Consider the following 9,258-nt stretch of genomic DNA (forward strand, 5'->3'; position numbering starts at 1 on the left):
TGGCATGGCCATCCTCACTGGGGGGTGATTTCTTGCTTTCTGTCTCTCTGTCTCTCTGTATTTCTGGTGAGCACATGCGCCCTATAGCAAAAAGCTCTCAAAAAAAAAAAAAAAGAATGAATGAATAAGTAAAATTAAATCATTCTTGAAACATTTAAAACCATACTGTATCTGTTGTTGTAGAGTCACAATGAAAAATAACAAATATTTTGAAATTCATCTTTAAAACTCAGTTTTTTAGGAATTTTCTTTTGTCACAAATAAGAATTTTTATTTGCCACTATTAAAAGTCTGAACTTTAAACAGATTCAGACTGGTGGTTCATATCTGTCAGCTTGTTCAACTTTGGTGCCCGTCTCATCCCCAGCAGTTTTTCCAGAGCTACTGCCTTCACCATGACGCCCCATGAGTTTTCCCAATTCAAACTTGGGCTTCTTCAGCATTTTTACTTTTCTGACAAAGACATCATGGAGAGGGTAGTTGGATTGACAAGCCTTTTCTATGTCTTTTCCAATGCTATCTGGAATCAGTTTATTGGTCACTTCTTTCAAGTCATTTGTCTGCACATTCTGGATCATGATTTCCATCATCATCATCTTCTGGATTTGGCACACCTGCTGTTGCTGGGCATAAGAGGATTTCCGTATCTGACTGTTGCTTGTGTTAATAAACCCAACACAGAAGAGACGAAGCAAATAACCATCAGTAGTCTTGACATCGCCATGAGCTTCAGTCATGGTCTGCCATTTTTTGACCATGGAACATATTTTGTCATGGATGAGATCCATGCCATGGAAGTTAGTCAGGCAGTTTTTGCCCTAAACGTCCTCAGTAATGAGCTTGAATTTCCTAAAGGCGACTTCATCATTCTGCAGATCTGCAAGGCTCACTTCAAACACATGACCGTTAAGGTCGTCAGATGCAATTTTGGTTCCTTGAGTCCTGGTAACTAGCGTTTTCCCAATATTTCTTATGTTGAACATAGCAGGTGCTTTCACGCATACCAATATTTTTTATTTTTTTTAATTTTTATTTTATTTTATTTTATTTTTACCAATCTTTTTTAGAAAATGGATCAACCACTTTCTTCTTGGCTCCCTTTTTGCCGCCTTTCATAAGATGCTTATTCTTGCCAACTGCCATGATGCTACTCAGAGAACCAAAAGGCAGTTTTTTAGAAATTTTGAAAGTTGTTTATTAACTGTCAAGAACTATGGAGTATGAGCAAAATTTTTTGATATATAAAGTAAATGTTTGTGGGAGTATGTAAAAATATAAATTAAAAAATACATAAGTAAACTGGAGGGAGCTTAGCCAAAAAAAAAAAAAAAGAGAGAGAGAGACAGAGACAGAGAGAGAAGGCCATGTGACAGGGGAGGCAGAGATCAGAGTGATATAGCTGCAAGTCAAGGAATACCAGGGGTTGTCGACAACCCCAGAAGCTCAGAGGACAGCATGTCATGGATTCTCCCCTAGAGCCTTCAGTGGGAGTGTGGCCCTTCTAACACACTGGCATTTGACTTCTACCCAGAACAGTGAGGGAATAAATTGCTGTTATTTTAAGCTATCTGGTTAGTGGCAGTTTGTTACAGCAGCCCTAGGAAACTATTTAATGGAAACTAGACAGTCTCTGAGTAGGTAGGTTGAACCCGAAGGATTCTATTGTCCCTCCTTCTGGCCTGAGGGTCTTCATTTATCATATTGATGGGGAGAAATGTGTTTCCCTGATGGGCTGTAGCTGTTACTCTGGACAAGCTATCTCAACTCCCTGCTTTAGGTTCTGCTTTTTGCCCCATAGCTTTGCTGTAGGGATGAAATGACCTAACGTGTGCAATGCAACGGACATTAGCCAGCACAAACATGCTCAGTGAGTACTGCAGTTATGTTCAATTCTGTCTTGCAAGTATTTTTGAGTATCTGCTATAAGCAAACACTACCCGCCTCAGTACTGGGGAGATCATGAGAGTAGAGAATGTGGGACCCTTTTCCTCATGGAAACTCACGCAGTGGGACAAACAGATAGCTAGAAAATTACATTTCAGTGTGTTGGTGCCACCATGAGAACATTCACCTTGTAAGCCATACAGTACAGATTGTGACCCACTATCCTACGGCCTCTACCTCTTCCCCGCTCATTCGCATTCTCCTATTTATACACTCTATCTTATTTTATTAAATTCTCTGTCTGCTTGACCTTGTTACAGCATCTAAGATTGCCTGGAACAGTTTCTTTATTAAAGAGTCTTAATTTTAACTACAAAACTTATCGTTATTATCCCTATCATTATCATTATATTAAAATCACCCTTACAAACATAAAATTATGCATCAGCTAGGTGCTACCTTATAGTATATTCATTCTACTCAGAATTTCACACCTTAAGTCAGACAAATGTTCATAGATATGTATATAACAGTAGAGCTTGCTATTGAAAGTAGTTAGATTATTTAAGAAATTTTGTGAATCAATAAAATGTGGTGGGGGGGTGTGGAAAACAACTATGGACACCTGAGATAGTGTGGGAGGAGGGTGGGAAATGGCAGAGGGTGAGAAGTAGGGAGAAACATATATAGTGTACATACATATATATGAAACTAGAAATGGAAAATTATTGATGATAACATGTATGATTAAGCTACTATGCAGCATATTCTGGATGGGAAATCACGTTTTGTATGCTGTGACAATGCTCAGTGAATAAATGTAAATTAATTAATTTTTTAAAAAGAAAAAAAATGTTGCAAAACTCTTCAAATCCATGATGACTCCCCAAAATGTGAATGTCTATTATGCCCATAAATAAAATTGCTATGAAAAAAAAATTATAGAATTACCCAGTACAAAAGCTAAAAAGGGAAAAGAAAAGTTCTCTCAAAACAGCAAACCTATTCACATAGATCATCGTTGTCGGCTTCTTCTGTACATATCTAGAAATGTTCAACACATCCGTGGCAAGCACTGTGAGGTGTTCCTCCCATAACCATTCCCCTTTTTCTCTTCACTGGCAGAAATTCAGATCTGTTCATACAGCAATAAGTCCAGCCCGCAATGATGAATCATAATTGTTCCAAGTCCATTCTGGCAACCCTGTTCTTTTTTTTACCAAGTTGATTGATTTTGTAGACTTCCTTATAGCTTAGGATGGCCATGTGACCAGTTCTAACCAGTGAAATCTAACAATAAATGGAAATTGGCCTGAACACTTTTAGGAAGATTTTGATTTCTTGATAAGAAAGAGATCTTCTGGCATCAGCTTCCTAGCCTTCCTGCCTGGGGGTGGAAATGATACTCAGAGACACTGCAGCCATCTTGTAGCCAGGAGGCAGCAAGCCTAAGGCTGAAACAAGCATCTGAAAGATAGTTGAGCAAGTCTGTTGCATACCTACAGACTTCTCGTTACAAAAGAAAATCCCCTCATTTGTTTAAGTCATTCACGGTTATAATTCCTATTATCTGCAACCACAGTAGGTCCTGACTGATAGAGAATTTATAGGTGCAAACCCACATGCACAGCTGTCGCAGGGTACAAATAATTTAAAAACTCTGATTCAAACTGGATTAAATAATAGGAACAGTCATTATCTGATAGAAGTGGGAACCCACAGGTAAGGCAAGCTTCTGACACAGTCTGATCACCTGTTCTATGATATTGTTAAAAATCTGCTTCTGCCCAAACTCCTGCTCTGCCTTTCTTGGTTACTCTCATCCCAAAGCCAGGTCCTGTCAGGATTGCAATTCGGCTATAAAAGCCACAGGGGCCAGGAGCTGGATGGTAACACAGTGGGAATGCACAGTGTTCCATGAGGCTGACCCCCATGGCACAGGGACAGGTTCCAAGATCTCATTTAGAGACCTCTCAGTACACGGGGCACATGCGTGCGGGGCTGGCTGAAGTGGAGGGTAAATCAAGGTCTCAATACCCTGTTGGGGATCCTCTCTCCCCTTGTTTCTCTCTTTCTCCTCTCTCCTCTCTCTGGGGTTCATGGAGGAAATAAGCCTTTTTTAAAAGCCAGCAGAGTCACATGCTTCCTTATTCACTTCCAGCAAAAGAGAAAGCCCTCCCCCCCAGCCAAAGACAGTAAGTGTTCCCCTGCCGTCTAATTAGGCAAGCTGACCCTCTGGTAGGATGCTAACGCAAGAGTCATCAGGCAAATGCTGTATGCCAATTTGCTTAACACATCCGGATTCATTCCTAGAGTTGGGAGAACAGGATCCCCTGAACAAAATCTAAGTTCTATGAAGGAGAGGAGACATAGCTCTTAACTGGATGATGAAGCATATTCATTGCGCTCTATGACCACCAGAACACCGGTAGACCTCTTCTTCTCCAAAGAGGAAGCAAAGCAGGCATAGGACCCCATCTCCCAAGTTGGGGCGTGCAGCCCAGAGTGAGTGAGCCCGTGTGATCTGGAGAAGAATGAAGGGCTTGGGGGAGCAGAGGAGGGGAAGGCATGTAATGGTGGGATAATGATGAAGAGATGTCCCATACATAAGAAAACTTGAACTTGGTATCTGGTTAATATATTAAGAGAACACACAAATAGGTGATAAAACTTTAAGGGGATGAGAAACACAAGATCCAGGATAGTGCTTTGCCTCAGACAAGTGAGGAACACTCTAGTGAACGTAAGTTACCGGTGAGCATTAGTTGGTGGATTTGGTGGTGGGTTCATAAGTAGCTGTCATACTACAGACAACCAGATAAGAAGATCAATGGTGGAACCAGCAGTTGGCATAATGGCTATGTCGCTGGACTGCCACGTAGTCAACCGCAGTTCGAGTCCCAGACCCGGTGACTTAAATTCACACCAGGCACGTGTGCGTGCATGCCCAAGATCCCGAGAGGAGAATGGAGGAGAAGGGATTGCAGCATGGCCATCCCTCCTGGGGTGCGATTTCTCGCTTCCTGTCTCTCTGTCTTTCTAGCGAGCGCCTGCTCCCTATAGCAAAAATCTCTCCAAAAATAGATAAATAAAAATTTAAAAAGGTAAAAAAAAAAAATCAATGGTGTTGATTTATATTGAACCAGAGTTCTGTCATTCAATTAGTACATTTAATTCCAGGCACCTAGTGCTCAAATCCAGTGTGAGCGATCTGGGGTAATCTATCCTTGTGGTGCTATATAAAATCCACCCCCTTCACCTGCATTACAAATCTATCTTATTTTTCAGGGTTTCTGGAGTAACCTGCAAATCAGGGCAAAAGAAAATCAGCTTTTATAAAGAAATTCTGTCTTTCTCTCTCATTTTTTTTTCTTTTTCCCTTGCTCCTCTTACCCTTTTATTCTTTCTTCCCTCTCGTCCTTTTTACCTCTACCTCTATTTTTCTTCTCCCTTCCTCCACTCTCTCCTTCCCTTTCCTTTGGGACAGATTAGCCCCTATCTCTTGGGCACCATTTGGTGTAAACCTACCTTTGCTTGGTAATGGCTGTGTTGTATTCTGGAGTATGGATGTCCCACAATGCATTTAGCCAGTAACCTATTGATAGTCATTGACATTGCCTCCAGGTTGGATTTCTTTTTTTCTTCTGAACTGTCTTATTGTCAGAATTATTTGATAAGAAGAAACATCTCCCCCTAGCACAGGGATGCCACTTGCCATTAGGAAAGGCCAGAATTTGTCCCCATCCAAACAAAATCTTTGTAATTTCTCCTCCTCCTGGACATAGCCTTGCTGTGGCCATCATTAAAGTGTCTTGCTTTAGGATTGGAGGAGGTGGACACCTCCTATCTGACCATCCTCAGATCAGCTTCTACCACCCACATAAACCCTGAGAAGTGAGAACCCAATAAACATCCTGAACACCCTCTGAAGGCTGTGAAAAGATATATTGCACTAGGGCTGTTATTAGCACCTGATAACTCATTAAATCCAGACTAATTATCAACAAGCAGCAGGTTCTTTTCACACTCTAAACTAGCAGCTCCATTCTGAATGATGGCTAAATTAACCCTAGAGAATCAGCCAACAGCCTCCTCCTGTAACCCGGCACTTTCTCTGAGCTAATTAGTCCTTTCTTCATCAACTGCCTTGAATAAACAAATGACTGGGCTATACGTTTTCTTCTACTCACTGTGCAAGCCCTTCTGTAGAATATAACACTGTAAATAAGGATAGCAGCCATTGTTTACTGAATGACTTACTACATGCTACATATTTTACACCAATGATCTCACAGAACTTTATCAATGTAATATGAAAATAGGCACAAAGAGTGTCCATCAGCTAGTTGCCCATGTCAGGCAGTTAGCTGGTGTCCATGGCTGTCTGTTCCAATGCCCCATGTTTAGAGGAGACCAACTGGATTTGGGGATTTAGGAGAAAAGAAGAATAAGGACTTTACTGATGAGATGCCCCCAAGATGATCTGTACATGTTGCCAAAGAATAACACACAGTCAGTGCTCAATAAAATTCTGTCACATGAATGAAGAAAAAAGGAACCCTTTAGGGACTGCTTTGTGGATTACAGAAAAAGTCCCATAGATGAAGCACTATGATGTGGTCGGAGAAAGCTGACTTGTTTCCCACTCCATGCAGGTGTATGCATAAGACGATCCACTTTTCTGGGGCCAGGTGATGATGCAGCGGCAACACAAATGGACCCAAATGGGAAGGTCGTAGGTTGGCATCTCGGGACCCTGGCTACACTGGGTGTGCACACACCCATAATCCGAGCTGGCGGAGATTGGGGGTGGACGACAGCATCTGCTGGGAGTGACTCTCTTTCTCTCTTTCTAGGCCTGTGTCTTCATAGAATAAATAAATTAAGAAACTTCACTTTGTAAGCTAAATAATATGATTGAATGTATATAGAAAAATTAAAATAAAAAATAATTAAAAATATGTACATATAGTTTATTTTTCATGGCCAACCTTTTCAAAGAAGGCTGAATAGCAGCTCAAAGGTATAGAGAGGACCTAGGGAAAGTGCATGTTCCTTCCCCAACATTACAAGGCATTCATAACAAAATATCCTGAAATCAGAAAGGACAAAGAATATTGTGCAATCATCAAAAATGAAATAAATAGAAAACAGGTTAAGTCACGACCTTATGAAACCTTAGTCATGAATTCATTTATCCTGCAGCCATCAAACATCACAGATTTTTCAGCAGCATGAAAACCAAAAGTTCTCTCAATTATGAATAATGGATAAGTTAAATCAATCATGGCATAACTATGGAATGGAATGCTTTGAAGATATTTTAAAAGTGTAATTAAGGGGCTACAACCATGACCAGCCATGGTTTGAGTCCTGGACCTGGCAGCTTGAAACTCACAATGGGCACATATGTGTGTGTGCCCAAAATCCCAAGAGAAGAGTGGAGGAGAAGGGTTGTGGCATGGCCATCTCCCCGGGGGAGGGGGGGGTTGAGATTTCTCACATGTCCTCTCACTGTCTCTGTCTCTCCAGTGAATGCGAGTGCCCTATAGCAAAAACATTTTTTAAAAAAAGAGTAATCAAGGGGCCAGAAGGTGGCATGGTGGTTAAGGGGGCTGGACTCCCACATGTCAGACCACTGTTTGAGTCCTGGACCTGACAGCTTGCATTCTCACTTTCCCTCTTTCTCACTCTGTCCCTCTCTGGTCAAATTAAAATAAATAAATGAATAAATAAAGTTAAAAAGAATTCCTTTTAAAAAATCAATACATATTTAAGGTTGTTGACAGATGTCTTGATAATGAAATGAAGTCAGCAGTAAAAGAGAAGATGTAAAATATGATTATATTTTTCGAGAATCATAAACTTTTAAGAAAATGAGTCTAGACAAATGTAGAATAGAAAAAATATGAAGTTTTTATGAATGGCGAGATTATGCATGATTTTAAAGTTTTTACTTGGCACGCCTGTTTTTAAATTTCTGTATAATAAATATGCATTGGCTGTTGAATTAGAGCTAAATATTACCTATGATGGTAGTATTGTTTAAATAGAAGTCTAGATAGGGCTAGGTAGTGACGTGGCAGTAACGTGACTGGGCCCATGTGTGGAAGGTCCTGGGTTCATATCCTGGGACCTCCTTGAGCACACCAGGTGCCATTGCCTGGGATGATTGCTGGATGCAGCTTAGGGTGGATTGCAGTGTGAGCACTCTACTGGAAATGCCTCTCTCTCTGAAGGAATAAATAAGCTTTAAACAGAAGCCTAGAGAGAAGAATTCAGCCATAGCCCAAAGCAGGTGCAAGAAAAGGCATCGTAATTTAAAATTCAACCATACTGTGGTGATCACAAAAGAATCTAAGAGATCCTTAGGTGGGAATCAGAATTTTTTTAAAAATGGTGAAATGGGTTTTAAACCCCACTTTGCCGTGGGTCACAATAATACCCCACCATGCCCCCCCAAATTCTATCATGGCTATTGTTGAATAAGTCAATGAAGCACACATCACTTCTACATCACTAAAGGCAATCTAGATGCCTGGTGCTCAGTAGAAAATGCAGCCAGGGTTTGCCCACATTTTTTCATCTGGATGTCATTTCAGCAGCCTGCAGAAGAGCTTTCCTTTGTGCCTCAGTTCTTATGCAGCTACGTCTTTGGACAATTTTATCTTCCAAAGACTGTGTTATGGAATAAGAGTACTATTTTATGGAAAAAGAACATTCCGGAAGTCAAGAGAAGAGGGCCAGCCCTGCTGTTAGGGTTGTATGATTTTGGACAACTCCCTCCCCGATGGTCTCAGCTGGTTGGTCTGTGGAGCCCAACCAGTAAGATTCTCTCTCCCAAGATCTGAAACCTGGAAACCAGGATTAGAAAGACACACTGATGACAGACCTCAAGAGAGGGAGATCCTGAATTCCATCTGCTACTGAGCTCCTGAGAACTAAGCAAATTATTTCCTTATTCAGTGAGAGCCCCGGCTATCCTAACAATGAAGCATTTTTCTTTGTATTAACCAGTGTCCATTTCTGTTGCTTAGAAGGAGCTGAGACTTAGCTACCATGGCTCACATGGAAGGAGGTCCTTCCTACTATCATGAAGGGAATTGGTTAGTCAGGCAAAGGAGTTTGACCCACAGGGAAAGGCTGCCACAGAGAGAGGCTGTCATCCTTGTGCTAAGAGGCAGAGGCCCAGCAGGGCAAGCTGTCACATTCAATAAGGATTCTCAGTCAGCTCAAGGAATGCTCTCTGAGCATCCAGGCATGAATCCCCACAGGGTGCGGGAGCAGAAAGGAGTGACAACGAACATGATGGAGAGTGTGTCTCCCAGCTTCCCACACCTGGCTGGCCACAGGCCCACCTGGAGACCTCGCAGC

The 9,258-nt window shown here is 41.4% G+C and overlaps 1 pseudogene; it reads right to left on the reverse strand.

The window, feature by feature from the left end:
• Positions 1-308: 308 nt before the first annotated feature.
• Positions 309-1,143, reverse strand: LOC102484278 (40S ribosomal protein S3a-like; annotated as a pseudogene).
• Positions 1,144-9,258: the final 8,115 nt, after the last annotated feature.

Source organism: Tupaia chinensis, unplaced genomic scaffold (genome assembly GCF_000334495.1).
Source record: "Tupaia chinensis unplaced genomic scaffold, TupChi_1.0 Scaffold000182_1, whole genome shotgun sequence".
Lineage (NCBI taxonomy): Eukaryota > Metazoa > Chordata > Mammalia > Scandentia > Tupaiidae > Tupaia > Tupaia belangeri.